General features: G+C 41.9%; 1 protein-coding gene across 8 annotated transcripts in view; it reads left to right on the top strand.

Annotated features, from left to right (window-relative positions):
- Positions 1 to 2,798: 2,798 nt before the first annotated feature.
- CNOT4 (CCR4-NOT transcription complex subunit 4) overlaps positions 2,799 to 18,849 on the top strand; it is an 82,706-nt gene continuing 66,655 nt past the window's right edge. For 7 of the 8 annotated variants that reach the window (XM_040595224.1, XM_040595221.1, XM_040595219.1 and 4 more), the window contains exon 1: positions 2,799 to 3,184. The gene's annotated coding sequence lies outside the window, so the exon portion shown is untranslated. Of the gene's footprint in view, positions 3,185 to 3,633; positions 3,858 to 18,849 lie in introns of those variants that run through there. The other variant, XM_040595218.1, reaches the window with a different exon arrangement.

Here is an 18,849-nt window from a genome sequence, read left to right as displayed (position 1 = left end):
ATCATATGGATGCACATTTTTACTCTAGCCAGCACACATTGGTTATTTCCAAGAAAATGTATTCTGAAGGCTTTTCCTTGTATATATGGAAACGATTTCTTAGAAACAGTCATGCTCTGTTATAAGACCTTTTCAAAACAAATGAAAACCAAACATTTCCAAAAGGATATAAGGTGTCAAAATGTGGCTATGTAAGACTAATCTAATGAAAACAATTGCAATTACTTAAAAGCAAGAAAATAATTTATTTAAGGACATCTTAAATCTTACAATGGCCACATGATGGCCTAGTGAATTATTCTTACCAAATTAAAGCAGAGGTGGAAGCAGGGATATGGGTAACCTTCAGTAACATCAGACAAAGTAATCTTCAGCCATGTAAATTTTTTCCACATTATTATTTGATGATGCTGAAATTTGTGTTCATGCAGGGCTCAGCAAAGGGATATGAACAGACTCTTACTAAGGGAAAGACTCCTTAATACTGGATTAAAAGAAACCACAGAATTCACTTAATAAACAGCCTCAACTCTGATCAAGAATTGCAGCTTTTAGATATGTGATTTTCAATCTTTCTTTCCAAGTCAGAATACTTGCTTTTATTAAACAGGAAATTTTTCAGGTATTAGGTGTGTCAACTGTTACGTTACTTATATAAGTCACTTACATAATGGGTACTTCTGGAATCTAATTTTTTTTATATATGGGTTGATATGAAAATGTGAAAATTAGAAATGTTTTGAGAAATATATTAGTTTTATGTATATATATTCACCTGAACTTGTTTGACATGTAGCTATATATATGAAGTATATGTTACTATTGAATATATATGCAGAGAAACATGGAATTTCTCACATATATATGTGTTCATATTCCATTGTATATTTTGTTTTCAAAATATTATTGCATTTGCGTTCACATGTCAAGACAACAGCTGAAAACAGCATTTATTTTTATGCAGACCTGGGTCTTGCCTACAGCCAGAAGAGGTAAAGTTAATTCATAGCACTTTTCTGTTACGGATGTACATCTATCAATGTAAAATTTAATATGCATAAGGTAATATTACCTTGTTTGGGGAAGGAGAATAAGCTATGCCAACACAAGGCACTTCATTGTTCGTGGAATGGGCATATTGTATGAGGCTGTACTAGGATAACACTTCAATCTAAAACACGAAAGTAAAGAGGAAAACCATCATGCCACTAAAAGAAATAGTTATGCCAGTGCATTTTGTAATGAACAATTCTCTTTCGTATCAATTGCTGAAACAAGTAAAATTCTCAGGTGGGTATTGCCATGGCAAAAGTTGTAATAGCTCGTGCACTGGAGGTGACTGATAACTAAACACCCAGGATGAGGCTGCCTTTTTGGAGAGCTAAGGATGCCTGTGCAGGGAAGCCACTGGAAAGATGTAAAGGCAGTGACTAAAAGTGCTCTTTTCGTCTGTTAGCTGAGGGGATGAGGTCCTTTATGTGGCACGGGGGTTCCCAGAAAAAGGAAGGGAAAGTTACCGGTTCAGTTTTAACAGGCCCATGGCCCAGGGTGCCTGTGGTAGAAAGAGGAGACAGAAGCAATGTGGTTTGCGTGTGTTTGTGACAATACAAAGACAAAAAATCCCCAGGCCTTTTTGGCAGGGGAGAGATCATCTCTTTGAGAATTTGCAGGAAGTTGCTTCTGTCAAAATTACTTACAACCCCTATGCACAGAAACAGAATTTGCTTCAAATTTCTAACTGAAGAGAGAAAACCAAAACACCTTTTTCTGTGTCTTTGGCTTCTGTTGCGAATAGGGAATGGACCTGGAAAATAGTAACAAAACCAACAACAATGACGACGACGACCGTAACAAAAAACTGCAGCAAAGGAGCAGGACCATGTGAGTGCCTGCGGCCGTGGGACAGCCACGCCTGGGCACAGAGGGGCGCGCAGCCGGGGGAGCCCCCGGCCACCCAGAGCAGGGTCTGGCAGGGCAGCATGTCACAACGTCAGAAAGAGATGCCCTCGTTAGCGAAGCAATCCTGTCACACCGGGTCGTCGCGGTTGGGGCCCGGGAGGATGGGGGAAAAAATGGACAAAAAAGGGGAGGGAAAAGTAGGGGGGGAGGTAGCGCAGGGGTGCCCTCCCGGGGGAGGGGGCTGTTGAGCGGGGCCGATGGCAGAGAACGCCGCCCGCGGAGGGGACACCGGGGCCGCGCAGGGGCGCGGAGCCGCACTCCCGGCGTGCGCGGGGCGGGGCGCGGTGGGGACCCGGCGCTGGCGTCGGGCTGGTGAGAGCCGCGTCCCGCCCGGCGGCGGCGCCGTGACAGCTGCTCCGGCCGACAGCCGGTTTAGGGGAGGATGTTCCCTCCCTAGGCGCTACAGCCAACGACCGGCAAAGTCTGAGGGGGAGGCAGGCGGGGTCCCTTCGCAACCTGGCGGGGGGAAAATCCCAAAGCAACACCAAGAGAGGGGGAAAAAAAAGTAATAATCGACCGAGTACTTAAAATGTGCGCTGATGTAACGGCCAGCAACAGGTGGCTGGTATTGCAGCAGGTTTACGGCCGGGGAGTCCCGGTGCGCTGGGCCGTGCGGCCTGAGGAGAGGGGTTGGGGTCCCCGGCCTCACCCGGGCGGCAGCGGTGGCGGAGGAGGAGCGGCCCCCCCGGCGCGGGGCCGCCCTGCGGGTGCCCCCCTCCGCGCCGCCCGGGCCGCCGCCGCCGCCTACAAGTCCCGTCAATCCCAGCGCCGTCGCGGCCGCTGCCGTCGCGCCTCGTCCCCCCCTCCAGCCATTGCTCCCCGCCCACTGCCGGCGGCGCAAGCGCAGGGGAGGCGGCGTCCAGGGCAAGTCTCGCTAATGTAAGATGGTGGCCGGGCTGGCAGCGGAGCGCCCCGAGCTCGGAGATTACTCTTCTCTCGCGTAAAGGTCGTCGGAGCAGCCGCCCAAGCGCCCGGCCGGCCGCCACCGCAGGTCCCGCCCCAGGAGCGTCGCTGCGGTTTTCTCCCCCCCGCTTCTCCTCTCTTTCCTCGCCGCCTCTCTCCTTCCCTCCCCACCCTTCTCCTTCTCCCCTCGCCTCCTTCCCCGCACGCTCACCCACCCACCCACCTGACCGCCCCCGCCGGCCCGGCCGCCGCCGCCGCGCCGGGCAGCGTGAGGGAGAGCCGCGCACACGCACCGCGGGCCGGGCAGGGAGGAGGAAGGCGGGTGAGTGCGAGCTGAAGGCCGGGCCGGGGAAGGAAGGAGGGAGGGAGGGGGGGAGGGAGAGGCGAGGAGGAGGAGGAGTGGGGGGGGGGGAGCTGGGCCGCTCTGACTACGAGAGCGCCGAGGCTTCGCTGGGACGGCGCAGGCCTCAGCCCACCCCCGGTGTCAGTCCCGGCGGTGGGGGGGACGCGCCGGGCCGCTGCCGTGCGCTGAGGGCACCGGGCCGTGTGGGGCGGGAGAGGGGGCGAGCGGGCGGCTTCTCCGTGGGGGGCGCCGGGGAAGGGGGCTCCCTCCGTGCCGCTGCCCGGGGCAGGCTGCGTTTATTTCCTCCATGCCGCCCCGGCGCGGCGCGGGGGAGCCGCTGGGCTGGGCCGGGCCGGGCCGCCGGCCGGGGGTGCAGGGGGGACGGTGGCCCCGGAGCCGCTCGCGTCTGCCAGGGGAGGCCGGCGCGGCCGGGCGCGGGGATCGTGGCGTGATTCACTTCAGATTTGCGTGGAAATTTCCTCTCTCCCCTTTTTTCTCCTGCCGGAGCCAGGCTCCATTTGTTCTTGTGATCTGCACTTTTTTTTCCTGAGAGAGAGAGGCAAACAGATGGTGAATGGCAGCCTCTTATTTTTGGTGTTGTTTTGGACGGTCCGTGTAACCTCCCGAGATTTGTCTGTCAGTAAAATAACTGGTACGTAACTTTCCGTCTCTTACTTGCAAAATACAAGAAGCTCTTTCCATTTTGTGCGTTAGCAGAAGCAAATGACAAGGCTGCGTACGGGCTCTCAGTCTACTTGCAGCAACGGTCGTACAGCTCTACCTGCCAGTCTGAAAGCGAGCTGCCAGTGCCTTGGTCTGTAGGGTAAAAGAGGAGGGAAAATATACTAGATGATTATTTTAAAATGCTTTGTTACCGCACCTGAAAGGAGTTAATTGTCCCTGGTTGATATACTTGTGTCAGTATGGGAATATCAGGTACGTAGTTCATAGGAGGAGGAGTTCTCTCCTCTACAGCATATGTTAATGTAAGCAAACCCCATCAGCTAGTTAAAGCTGTGGAAACTCCAGGCCTGCAGATGTTAGCTTGCTCCTGCCCAGAAGTTTTAGAAGTTAATGATGTCTAATCACATGTTTACTGAATCTGTACAGATTTTGAACTTTCTGTGTTTTAACTGTCTGTATTTTGTTTTAATTTTAAAAGTCTTGACTTCAGCATGCTTGCACAACTTCATATTCTTGTAAATGGCACTAAGAGAAGAGAAACTCATAGCAAAAAATTAATATATATGGAAGAATGAAATTCCTTCTAACTCCTTTCTCTCCCTGCTTTAAAAAAAAGGAAAGAGAAAAAGAATAAAATGAAATACAGGCTTGTGAAGAGCAGACGATAAAATCACTGTTTGGCTTGAGAGTGTGAATTAGTTTCAGATGGCATACAAATATTCAAATATTCTTCTAGTTTCTTAGCATCTCTCTAATAATGTAGTGAACTAGTGCATGGTCTGGGATTCAGATGTGTTGTACCTTAAGCTTTTGGGATTCTGTGGTAGAGTTACCATTTCATAAACAAGACAAACACATGTAAGCATTCAGAAATGCTTGGCAGTTGAACTTGGCTGAGTTGCAAATGAAGTTCATTCTAGGGGAAAGGATTGTTTTGGGAAGGGGGAATACAATGATAAAATTATTTCTGCTTTTAACTTACCTGTTTTCTTGGGTGCCTCTTTATTAGCTTTTAAAATGATGAGTCTTGGAGGATCCTAACAGCTTTTCTCTTTACAGAGAAAAAGCGGTGAATACTTGTCAGGAATAGTGCTGTATTAATTTCTTAGTGCCTTTTCTTCAGAACATTTAAGAACAGCTATATGGTGCCCACTAAATTAAAAGGCTTGGGTTAAAGAAGCTGGTGAGAGAATATGTACAAGTATGTGGCTTTTTTGTTTAATGAAAAATATTCATTATAAACAGATGCATCTTGTGCTTCATGGCTGCTGTTCAGGAAAGTTAGGATATTCTTTGAGTGAAATGTTTTGAAATTACTCTGGCCAGAACCTTAAGTACAGGCCCCGAAGGCTTAACTCTGGGAACTGTTTTTCAAAGAGGTAGGCAAAATTTTGAGATTATTTCAAATAGATAGTGTTTTGTAAGCACAGGTAACTGCTGTGTGGCTGATCATAGATTGCATCTTAGGCCTTTGACAACTAAATTTGTTGTTCTGGTAAGGTGAGGCTGATCTATAGGCCTTACTACTTGTTGGAAGGAAATTACTTGCTCAGCAAGACTGCTAGGATCAAGAGTTCTTAAACTTTTAATTGCTGAATGGTGTCTTATGGTTGTACGAACCACCTTTTGTCCAACTTGCAGTTGTGTAGTATTGCTGAGATGACATGAGTAAGAACATATGTGAAAGACTGTATATCTTACCTTGCTTTAATGTCCTGAATGTTTCAGCCCTTTAAATACATTGATGCTTTTTTTGCTTTCCAGTGTGTGTCTTTCTACCTGGGTTGTCCCACTTTCATTGGATGGAAAGTGTTGAGAGGAGTCAGAGCTCTATGAATAAATAGAGCCTCCATCTCTCTGGGCACCCCTCTTCTGGTTCTTGGAGAATAGTCCAGGAATTCATGCCTTTCAGGAGATTGGTTAACATTTTAACAACTGTAAACATTTATCAGACTTGGAAAATGAAGTATAGCAGCAAATGGTTTGGCATGGCTTGAGATCTGCTCAGACCTTCTGGTTCTTCCTGTAAGCAAATTGGGAGGGCAGTGTGAGCATCTAGCAGTAAATACAAATATAACCTCTGTACGTAAAGGCATGTATACATTTTTGCATTAAACTGCTTGGATCGGTTTGCATGTTTTCATCAGACTGGATTTTGTTATCACATACCAGAAACTTTGATATGCTTGGTTTTGTCAGATGGCATTTTTCTTGTGTGAGCTTAGAAAGGGGATCCTCATAATTTTCTTACCTCAGAATTGGCTCAAAGATTCTGCTAATTTAGTGAACTTGTTCTTGAAGTCCAGCTAGCTGTTATTAGACTGGCTACGTGAGCTTAAAGGGAAGAATTGGTGTTTAATGATTTTCGCATAGTACTAAGATCAAGTAGGGTTTGTGGCGTGGGGTTTTTGTTTTCCTTTCCCTTTCCCTTGGCTGTTCTGGGAACATGACAACTCCAAGGTATTTCTTGTAGTAGTCTATCATTTAAATGGAGCTTACAAGTGACTTCTAAACACATATGTACAAAATAATGCATTCATAAGTTATCTTAAGCACATACTATGCTCATGCTTTGACAGTTTGAGGAAGCCGGCATCCAAAACAATCAGGAGAATACAGGCTGAGAGAATGACGTTCCTTGTCCCTTTCTTTCTGTGTACCCTGAAAGCTAGGTGCTGTGTTTTTCTGGAGCAGAATATGTTAATTTCATAACGATTAATCAATCATCTGTCTATTTTTATTAGGCACTTCATCTGTTGCTGGCTTTCAAACTGGGGAATGGTGGGTTTGGGTCAGCATAAGGGGGATTTTTTTTATCCTTCAGTCACAGAGTTAAAAGTAGATGTAGAGATCAAGCAAATGTGCTACTGAACTTGCTGGAAAGGGAGCTTAGCGCTTGGCTGAGGCTTGTGCCCTGAGCAGTGCTGTCTGCTTTTGATCAGGTTTTGTTTTCTTGCAAGGGAAGAAGGGAAAACTTCTGGCTTTTTAACATACTGTGATTCCAGCATGGGTGTCTATCTTGCTGATGTCTTGAGAAGAATAGATGCCTAATAGGAAGGGGGTTCTAATTGACTGCAATATCTGATACAAAGTAACTGTACTTCTGCATATCTTGGTTGTGAGATAGAGGGTCCCCTGTTGTTGTGCAGATCCTTGGACTGTTCCCTCTGGGCTTTGGGTGTTTAACTCATCACAGCTTAGCTGTCCTTGATTGTTGGAAGTTAACATTGCAGTATCTTAAATTTGATTGCAAATATTAATTGTTAGCCAGAGGAATTTGGGCTGATGTTTGTTTTTAAGGAATTTTTATTTTAGAGAAATGAAGTGGATAGAGAAAGAAACTGTAGAAATGGCAACGCACTTACTTTCTTGACTTCGAATTTCTTCTAATGAATTCTTCAAGTTGTGAACAGAATCACAAGAACCTCCTAGGAATGACCAAAAAATATGACAGGAGTAAGTGGGAGTACATGTTCTATTGCTTTCAAGTAGTGCTTCATTCCTGGTTTTACTTTTTTAGGCCTTGTTTGTGGTGGACTGCAACCTAATCTTATGTTTTGGACTACTGAGCTCTAATTTCTTCCTTGCTGAACAGAAGGGGCATTTGCTTTTCACAGTGTGGGTGTTCTTAAATGGTTCTTCCACGTAATATTTGATATAGAAAAGTAGTAACTAAAAGTGTAGCAATCTCACTTGCAGGACAAAATACACTGCATAGGAAGACTTGCTACCAGGTGCCTAGCTTAATGCAGTGGAAAAGTGAGAAGCTGGGCAATTTGTTTCAGGAACACTGAATTCAACAGATTAAATTTATTTGAAAGCTGGCTACATGTTATATTTTGGTTTAAAGTTTCTATCACCAGTGTAGATTTAATATGAATCCTGTTTGGTGTATATTAATTTTCAATTGCAAGAGGCATGGGCTGAGACACCTATAGTGTGAAATACTGTACTTGCAGGTAGAGTAACTTTATTACTTCTAAACCCATCTCCTATTACATGTTATAATAACTTATCTTGAAAAAAAACCCCAAAAAACAACAGAATTTGAGTGCAAGAATGGGAGGAAGTAATTCAATTATATTTATATGTGCTTTGGAGCTACCTACCTGAGGGAGTTCAGGTGATAGAAGTTTTGACAAAGGTAATGTCCCAGATAGGTAAGCACATGGTGGCTGTTGTTCAGAGTTTCAATTTTGCAATACAGCCTAGAAATCTAGGAAAATGAGATGGGGAGGGAAAAGTACATAGCAGTAATCACTAGATGTGTGGAGAAAGTGTTCAGCGACCTTTTTTTTTTCCTTTCTCTACCTGCTCTCCAGATATAATGAGTGAAGGTAGGTATATGTAGCTATAGCTGTGCCTTGTCAGTTAAAGACCTAAAGCTTCTCTGTGATCTGTAGAATTTACCTTGGGCTGTTGGATGTTGCAAAAATAGAAACTATTCCTTCTCTTTGAATAGCTACTGCTTCATTACATGTGACTTCTTCCTTTTCTATTGAATGAAATCTAGAATTATCTCATTCATAAAAAGCATCCTCTGAGAGCTCCTAAACTAGCATAAAATGAAAGGCCAAAACTTGCTAGGTAAAATTCAGTGTTTATAGGTCAACTTGCCCAATAGTTAATTTGAATCCATTGCCCCCAATCAGTGTGAACTGTAGGGGCCCCTAAACTGCTGGAATTATGTTAACAGCATTGGTCTACATGGGAGAGGACCAGTAGCATTAATCCAATTTGTGTAGTGACTTAATCTTACCACCTTTTATCGTATAACTGCTGCTTAGCAGACTCCTTCTGAATGCCCGTGCTTCTGTTGGTTCTTTAGCAAGTTGAATCCTCTTTCCTAAGAAGGTAAGGTTTCCTTTTATGAAACTTCATCCTAGGTTAAGGGTCAAAGAAGTTATAGCTGAGGAACCACATCTGAGAAATTATAGCATTTTCCCATACTTGAAAGATTCTTTGCTTATCCTTTCATTTAGTAAAGCATGTATTTAGCATTAGTGTTGTGGTTTCACAGTTAGTGGCAAACTGGTTCTAGAACATCAGGTGGTAAGTCTGAAACTAGAGGGTGATCACTGGTTTTCTTTTACTGTTCATGTATGTTGGAAATTCGGAAGAACAGCTGGGGAGTTTAAGGAAGTATCAGCTCTTAAACTCCTCAAGCTGTTTTCTGCTCATGGGTATGTCGTCATCTGGCTAGATTAGTTTTGGTTTTGTCTTGAATAGTAGTTATAATTGTAAGCATGCTTCAAGGTAGGTCCATTCTCATGTTTTCACCAGTGTAGTGATTTCCTGTTCTAATTGAACTGTTTTAGAGCCATTAATTTCTTAATTCTTATGCTCATGGTCTCATTCAGATTTAACCTTGAGGCTTGTGATTCCCTGGGGGTGGGGCAGCGTCATACCTTGTATGAGAACTATTGCTCTGGTTACTACTATATAAATACATAGCACAGTGAAACTTGGTAAGAACCAGCTGCGTTGTGTGACCACATGACTCCTGACAGTGTTAAGAAAACAGCATACCTCAGGCAGAAACTGCTTAGAATGGGTTCTGTGGATGACAGAATCTTTTTCTGGAAACTGGCTAACTGCTTTCGAGTTTGGTGACCAAAAACAGAACACCATACAGCCATCTTTATAAGGAAGCCTATGGTAGTGTGACTTTTATTTCTTTGAGCTTAGTTTATATAGAGTATAATTAAAGTGAAGAATTGGAGAATAGGTACTTAAAAGTAAAATGCTTGTTCTGTCTCTTCTTATAATTAATACCAGTTACCATGAGTCTTTTTCAATTCTTTACACATGTACACATATATTAAACTATTGAGCAGAGGTGAGGAAAAATTTGTTTTCAAACAAATGTAATTTGGTAAGACAAGGTGAGAGGCAGGCTCCTTTTGGCACTTGAAGTGCTGTAGTCATCCATGCTTAATAAATGAGCCACTTCCTGGTTGAGAGGTGCAACTAACTGCTGTTTCTGCTGTATTCATTGTGTGCCAACTCTGAAAGCGTGATGAAGGTAACTTCTATAGAGGAACAGTGCAGCATCTTTTGACGGTACTCTTTTTTTTTCTGAGATTTACGATGGATTCAGGAAAGGCCCTAGTATATGGAAGGACACAAAAGGAGATGGACTTGGTGTTACTTTCTGGTTATTTGCCCAAATCTAAAGCTGGATGTTAGAGTATCCCCTCAAACAGAGCTGACAGCAGCGTAAATGTTTCTGAGGCCTCCTTAATATTGTCTTAATTTTGTTGTTCTTTTGTTTTAGTTTCTAAAGAAACTTAAATCTAATAGCCAGTTCTTCATTCTCTTAAGGCAGTTACTTGAATGTCATATGGGGTTCTTGTTTGCCTTGTAGGCTTAGGCTTCACCAAAGGGACTGCATTCAGCCGCTCTTGATCAGTGTAAACTCAGAACTCTCTCTGTTAGTATTAAGAAGTCACAGCATTTAAAGGATATGCTGGGCAAGTGCATTTGCAGTCAACTTGAACTTCTGTGGTTTTTGTAGTGTATATTTGTCATAGTCTGAGAGATTATTTGTTTGGGATTTAATTTAGTGCTTTGCACATATTAAGTGACTCCTTAACTTCACCTAGAGTTAATGCAGCTCATATAGTGAAGTAGCAGTAGAAGGAATTAATTGAAACTTCTAATACACGTGCTACTTAAGTTTGTGGAAGCTGGTGCTCTGATTTTGTGTATTTTACTAGATTGTTTCTTCTTAGAATGCTAAATTAGTTTTCCCTTTCTACCCATACTTTTTAGAAAATGACCTGGAAAACTGTTTCCCCGGGATACTACTTAATACTCTCCCTTTCTTTTTTTCTTTAAGGCAGTTGCTTTGTGTGTGACTGTCTCTACAATGTGTTTACTGCAGCATATAGGTTATCTTCAAGCAGTTGTATATTCTGCTTCCCACTGAGATAAAGGTACTTCCCTGAACACAGTTCCTGATCTTTCTCAGCTTTGTTGTTTAGTAACAAATATGTGTTTCCCTGTAAAGTAGAAGCAGAGGATTGTAGCTTGCCTACCATATATTTGGGAATGGGGATTTATGATGTGAATGAATATTGCACAAAACTACCACCTTTCTGGATTTCTAGCAGGTATGTGGAGTGAATGACATAAAGATTCTTCTGTCCTCTGAAGTTTTCCTGTGCTTCTAGGGTATACGCTTGAACTCTTGGTTTGCTTTTTGAATTAAACCCCAGTCTTTTGCAAATACAAAATGCATGTCTACAGTAATGCTGCAACTTACTTTGACCAGTTTTAGACTTGAATACTTCTAAGTGGTTATACCTTGTTATTAATTTGTGAATCCTTGAAACTTTGTAGTTTTTATCTCACTGGGGGATGCAACCTTCATTTCAAGGCAGTGACGCAAGAATCTGGAGTATTTAAACTCCTGTGTTTAGGCATAATAAATATAAATTTTTGAATAATTCAAGGTCATCCCTATTTTCTGGATAAGAGAAATGGAGTTTCGTTCCTTGTAACTTTTACCCTTGGTTTTGTGATTGTTTCCACCTTTATCTTTGTTTGCATTGACTTTTATCAGGCAGAAATAGGGATAAAAGTGAACCATAATCAGTAATTTCTGAGATTTGTTGCCTAAAATATTTGGCCTTGTAGAACCGAGCTCTGCCTTGTGCTGTTTCTTGTTGTGATGGCAATCTTATTGGCTGAAGAATGGTCAAAGAAGTGTAATCTTCCAACTTGCCGAAAGGTATATTTTATATATTTGTACTACAATTTATGTTTTAGTAGTAGAAAGGCTGGGCATAGAGTGGCTACTTCAGAACTTAGTTTCACCTTGCAGTTCCTAGAATTTTATCTTCTTGTCCCAACAGTGTCTTCAAGGTGTGTAATATTCAGTACAACCCAGAAAAAAGTGAGCATGAGGTAGAGATTTAGGTGTTTTTGTTGTTCTGTTTTCCAGTTCCACATTCGTGGGATAGTGGGTTTTGGCTGGTGGTTTTTTTGTTCTTTTCCCCATGAAGTAAAATTCTAAGTATTCTCTTTAGAAGCCAACAATAATCCTAAAGTGTGATTGAGTATGACTGTGACATGGTAGACATTTGTACTATTTTCTGTTGCCTCACATATTAGCCAATCTTTGTGAAGCAGCATCCTGCCCTGTCCCAAGCAGATGATGTCCTAAGCACAGTATTTTATTTTTCTTACTTAAACTGAATTCTGAGTCCATGTTTTTCTTCAGTGAATAGAACTGATAGATCATTGTGTTTAAAATCCAGTATTAAATACTCAGATGTACTTTGTGTTTTATCCAACTGTGTTCTAAGTTGTTAGAAGAGGTACTTCATTGTCTTGAATTGTGTAAAAGAATTCTAGATTTTAGAGGAGCTTCACCCTTTGCCATTTTCAGCATAAAATAAGAAATAAGCCAGGGGCCTAATTTCCACCTATTTTCTGATAATGCCACAAATTTGGACACAGGATATGTGCTTATTTGCAGTCAGTTTTACTTTCCAGATACATACATGTTTGACTCTTTTTTTTTTTTTCCCCTGTCAGACTTTGCAGATACTACCCACAGGGGCTAATGTTTTAGGTGTTTGTGCACTCCTGAAAAATTTTAAGTGTTAAGTACCTCAGTGTAGATATTAATGTACCTTTAAAGTAGAAATGGGCTTTTAGTATTAAACTTATATCGTAACTTTACAGTTCCACTGTACCACATGGATTTATGCACTAAGACTGTGACCTTGTGCAACAGCAGTGTTTGTGCTAGGGAGTTGTTTTAATAAAAGCAAATGTAGGCTTGGTTCTCTGGTTCAAGCACATTCTGTAATTTCAGTATAGTTGATAGGCCTCTTCCATTGAGTAAAGTTTACTACTTAAGTGTTTGTAGGATCAAAGCTTTAATTTCTAGTATTTTGTTTTTGTCTTGAGTGCTGCCTAAACATGTTGCTGTGTTGCCTTAGGCTTCAAATGGAAAGTATAGACAGGTTTATGGGATCGTAGAATGATTTGGGTTGGAAGGGACCTTTAAAGATCATCTAGTTCCAACCAGACTGCCATGGGCAGGGACACCTTCCACTGGACCAGGTTGCCCAAAGCCCCATCCAGTCTGGTCTTGAACACTGCCAGAGATGGGGCATCTGCAGCTTCTCTGGGCAGCCTGTTCCAGTGTCTCGCCCTCACAGGAAAGAATTTCTTCCTAATATCTAAGCTAAATCTATGTTCTTTTAGTTTAAAGCTATTGCTCCTTGTCCTATCACTATGTATCTTTGTAAAAAGTCCCCCTCCAGATTTCTTGGAGGCTGTCTTCAGGTATTAAAAGGCAGCTGTAAGGTCTCCCTGGAGTGGTCTTTTTTCCAGGCTGAACAAGTCCGACTCTTTCAGCCTCTTCCATAGGATGGGTGCTCCAGCCCTCTGATCATGGCCCTCCTCTATTTTGTGGCCCTCCTCTGGACCCGCTCAAGCAGTTTCATGTCTGTCTTATGTTGGGGGCCCCAGTTAGTTGTTCAACGCATAATCTGTTTCCAAATTGTTGAAGTGTTGATTAGCCTGTGGCTTAAACTGACCTGGCTACTCTTCTGTGGTAAAAGGCAAGCATTGTTGCTTCTTGCAAAAGTAAAGTTTGCTGGTTTTTTGGTTTTGCTTTTGGGTTTTTTTGCTGTCTTGTGGCTGTAAAGGTATTAAGAGTGTGAATGGCTGAGAGTGAATCTCAGGGCAGTGCCTGTGCTGTTTCCCAAGATTTAGGACAAAGTGAAGAGACTGACCAAATCCTTTTCCAGCTGTGCGATTCTTGGTAGCTTCTCAAGGATTCTGAAGAATTTCTTTAAGCAGGCACAAGGATTGCATTTATTTGTAGGTTTTTTTTTAAAAAAAAAAGGGGGGGCTGGATGAGGAGTACAGACCTTTCTCTGACACATTTGCTTCCTTTCATCTAGGAATGAAAGGACGGACTTGAGTTTTCCAGAGAGATACGGAGGTCTTTAGAGAAGATTCCCTGTTTACTGTTATGGAGGTATAACTGCTTCTTGTATCTGTAGGTTCTTCCACCTGCCATTTTGAGGAAAGAAAGGACTGGTACATGTCTCAATAACTGCTAGGAGGTCTAAAGTAAATCTTTGGGTACGCCTCTTCTCCTTTAGTCCTTCCCTTCCTGTCTCTGGGCTTCCTTGACTGATGAGTCATGACATGGCTTTTCCAGCAGTTAATGATTCCTGATGTTACTTGCTTCACCAAAGAGTGAGTGTCTTTGAAGAGCTGATACTGTCCTGAAATATCTTGCCATTAGCCTGATCAGTAACTTTGTAGGACTGGATGGAGGACTGGGAAAAGTGATATAGGAATTCTTGCTTGTAATTGTCAGTAGGGCACTAACCTTAACAGAAATTTACTCCAGATGCTGGAGTACTTGCGGCTTCTTTGTTAATGTCTTTCACTTTTTTTATAACTTAAATGGTTTAGGCAGTAGCCCTAGTAATGTACTGTTACTCTCTTTCCTGACATGTTTCTGATCCACGGACTTTGAGGGTTTTTTTTTATTCTCCCCACTCCCTTCCAGTTCTGGGCTTCTTTACTTTTTCCTGTGCAACCAAGTGTGCGCGTGTGTGTGTATATATATATATAAAAGCCTGTAAAACTTCTGCTCTACTCGGCAGAACTGTCATTCAACTGTATGGCTATTTTAGAAGTTCTTCCATAGCTCTAATTTGAGTTTAGAAGCAGAGCTACAGGCTGAACATGAGTTCCATTCACTTAACTCTCTTTAGAGTTATGTCCTGGAGAGGGTTTGTAGTGAGCCTAGAAAGGCAGCGTACAACTCCAGCTTGTAGTAGAACAGGCTTCAGTATGAGGTTTTAGTTTCTGCAGTTGTATCTGGGTAAGTGCAGGGATGAAGATCAAAAGCAACTCTTAATCCAAACTTTATAATGTAATGGAAGACTTTAAGTCTAGCAGATGCATATGAGAAGTAAGAGTTTGCTAAAATTCTATTGATTGTGAGGAAAGTGAATATTCAGCCTGCAGAAGAGAAAGCGGTGGGAAGCAGGGGGGACTAACAGTAACCTTCTGGTACCTATGGGCTGGCTATTGAAAATACAGAGCCATACTTTCTATAGCAGTGTGTGGAATGCAGGCAAGAGACAGTAGGCATGCATTAAAATAACTGCATTTAGGAAGAATGTGTTTCACCATGGAGTGGGACAGTCATTGGAACAGTAAAAGAGGATCTGCAGCTTCCATCCTTGAATGTTTTGATGCCCAACTGGGTAAAGTGCTGAGTTATCAAGACTGATGTTGCTGTCCTTGCTTTGAGCAGGAGGTTAACTGGAGAACCCTAGAGATCCTTTCCAGCTGGAATTATTCTATGATTCTGTACCAAAAAAGTGTAAAAATTCTCAACTTCATGAATATGAAGTTGTCCATGTTAGAGCTTGAAATTAAGTATCAGTAATGGGCCTATATTAAAAGCCTTCACATGTAGTGTGGCTTCAGTAGAAATGCAAGGTTTTTAAACTTAAAGGTACTCCTTGATGTAAACATGGAAGCTTATGGGTGTGATACAGAAGATTGCTGAATCTCTTGCACAGTCAAAGTTCGTTTCTTTTCTTAAAGTTTGAGCTGGTTGCTTAAAAATGGTGATGGAATTCTCAGAAGTTAAATAACTTTTCCATACACTGTCCATGGTACTGCAGAGGCAGGCATTGCCCTTCCACAGTGGTAGTCAGTTTGAGGGTATGTTGGAATAAAAGTGGCTTAGTATTGAAGCTGGCGTAAGTTGTGTATGTGATGGTGTTTTTGTGGCTGTTGCCCGCCCCGTAAGGTTTTTCTTCTTGTTCATCCTTTGGGCTAGATACTTTTGCTCAAAGCCTCAGGAATAGTAACAACACTGTGGGTGGCTAAATGCACATTCACGCAGTTGTCTTTGCAAAAAAGCAGGAGAAACAGACTTTGCTTATGTTGGCTAAAAAGCACAATTTTATAGTAGATAATCCAGAATAATTTCTGCAACTTGTAACTGCAAGTAAGCTATAATTTGTCTTACGGCAGAATTTAGTCTCAGTGTTCTGCTTAAACGAAGATCTTTAGGTAGCTTCCCAATGATCAGCAGGATTATGGATAGAGTCCTAAATGAAAGACAAAACTAGGTGTTGAACGTCGTTATGGTGGTTTACAGCTTTGGCAGTGTCCCCTGGGAAAATGCAGGCAATGAAGAAAATCTGGTCCTAGCACCCAAAACTTCATTTTTTTTCCCCGTGTATATATGAATGAATACTGTCCTTTGTTAGTTGTCCTAGACTTTGCAGGTATTCTTTCTCAAGCTTGTGAATTTTGGGTAATCAGAAAAGTGTTTTTAAATTAGCCCTTTGTTACACTGATATTGCTGTTAGATGAAGGCTGAAGGACACAGTACTTGTATTTCCTTTAAAAACAAACCACTGGACAGTAACACTAACTCTTTTGACTTGTGTTGTCATGGTTTAATGGCTCTTGCAAACTAGAACTAATAGGACTGATGAGCTAGTACAGGTGTCTGTAAACTATTCAATATCTTTATAAAATTCTGTAAAGGAGCTTTTTTTGTGTCTACTGATGTTCTTCAACTCTTTGTCAGTCAAAAAAGTTTAGCAGGAGTAATATAAATAATTGTAAAAGTGTACCTTGGTTCTGGCCTGGAGGAATATGAAGGAAGCTCATTCTTCAGGTTGCCTTTATTTTTTGGCTTCTCCCCACAACTTGTAACTTGGTGTGGTATAGGCAAACTGGGGTACTCTGGGTAGCAGAGACCTGGACTTTAGCTGACACGGGTGTATAGTTAGTAGTTTACATGTCATGGTCACTGTTAACCCTGACCTAGATCTAGGTGCCAGCTAAAAGGTCAGCATTCTAAAATATTAAGGGAGTACTGGAGAAGTAGTCCTTTGCAAAAAAAAACAAACAAAAAAAAAAAAAACCAAACAACCCCCAAAAAAACATTCAGCTCTAAGAAGAGCAGAGATGATGGACAGGCTCTTCACCTAAATGTATGGGTTCTTAGTCTTGTTTTGTTGGGGAATGTTGAACATGAAAGTGCCTTTTCTGTTGTTGTGGGTTGTTGCAGTTTGCCTTCTACGTAATTTATCAGTGAATTATATTTGGTACTTTGACTGTTGCTAGTTATATTGAAAATAAATTTTAAATACTGCCTTTCTCCATCTAAAAATGCAAGTGTAACATTTATCTTGAGTAAGATTTTTTTTTTTTTTTGGAAGGTAAAGGGGAAAAGCTTCTTAGACCATATACGCAATTCTGCATAATGGTCTTTTAATAAATAGTTAGTATGAGACAACCATTCTGAAAGACAGAATGCCTTTTTAAAGGTTGAAAAAAGTTGAGAAGCAGACCCTGTATGTTTTGTGGAGAGCAGTAAACTCCTGTGTTTTTTCAGTTTAAGCTTGTGTCAGTTAATATATTTTTCCTGTGTGCAAAGTGTGTTGTGGTAAATTGTAGCAGTACATGACTGCAGCTTCATGTGAAATACTTGGCATTATTTACATACCCGTATGCAATGAATTCTGCCACCTATACTCCAAATTTGTGTTGAACTGTGAGAAGAGACTAAATGCAATATGTGCTTTGAAACATGTTGAACATGTTTAAATAGGAAGCAGATATAGTTGGGATGTTCAGCAACCATAATGCTGCCTGTTACAGACACTGTGTGCTGTTACGGACACTGTGTGATCACTGTATAGTAATACTTTGGGATTTTTTTTTGATCCATTTTAAACTGATGCAGTGTTTAACTGCTATGCCATAGTTGATCTTAATCAATTGACTTTCAAAATGTCATGCTTTTCATGCTTTTCCTGTTGCTGCTCACTGAGAACAACAGGGTAAATGACAAATAATTCTTACACAAACCCTATGAAAAACTCCTTAAATTAATCTAACTTCTCCTTAATTCTGATGAAAATTCGGGATGTCAGAGTGCTGAATACGTTAAAGAGCCTATTTATAACTTAAATCAGTCAATTACTGAATTTTGGAAGTGTCAGATTCTGTCATTCTGTCTCCCTGTGCAAGGTAGATGTAGAGGTAGTATCTTGTTGGATGCAGAGATAGTATGTCATGTTAGACCACTATACCTGTTTATTACTGGTGCTGGACATAATCTCAGCCTACAAAGTTTGTGGCTGCTTTGGCGTAGGATGAATGCAGGAGTGTATGTGAGGCACAAGATATGGCTTCTCCATCTTTGGTAGCCTCAGAACTCCAGAGGCGCACGGTGCTAGAGAAGGAAAGACATTTTCTTTCCCTCCGCACTCGCTCTCATCTTCTCTTGTGGCCATCTTTGATCTGTGTTCTGCTGTTTAAGAAAAGCTGCTGTGGGCACATACTTTGTCTTTGGTATTGATTCCTCTGCGCTCAGGTGTAACACAGTGACTTGTGACTTCATGATGAAAACCTTAATTCTGCATAGTGATATCTTATGCTATTTGATACGCTATGATCTTAATCTAGAGAGAATATTCTGTGCACCCTAGCCATGTGTCTCAAGGAACTAAACCCCCCTATGACTAAAAATGTCTCTTTACAAGTGTTGAGAACAGTTTTCAGGCTCTCATTGGAACTATTTTCACATGAAAGTTGAAAGTCTAAACTGGAATTTTCATTGGAAGTTGATTGCTGGGAAGTAGTACTTTACCTTAGGACTTCTTGCAGGGGAGAAATGATGTGAATTCTGTGGTCAGTTTTGAGCTCTTACCTTGCGGAGAAGGCAGCTAACCTGACAGCCGCTGTAATCTGTAACCCAAAGTAATGGGGCAGCGGGAAGCACATCCCTGCTGCTGGTGTTGCCAGGCTTTCTTCCTTCTGGGAGAGGATGTTACTCTCTTTAACTCTCTGACTTGGGATTTCTTCTCCGCATTACCTACTCCACCCAATGAGCATTTCCTTCCAGAGGGAAGGGAACTGAGTTGTTGACATTCCAGCAG

Source organism: Falco naumanni, chromosome 5 (genome assembly GCF_017639655.2).
Source record: "Falco naumanni isolate bFalNau1 chromosome 5, bFalNau1.pat, whole genome shotgun sequence".
Lineage (NCBI taxonomy): Eukaryota > Metazoa > Chordata > Aves > Falconiformes > Falconidae > Falco > Falco naumanni.
This window is presented reverse-complemented; position numbering and strand designations above follow the sequence as displayed.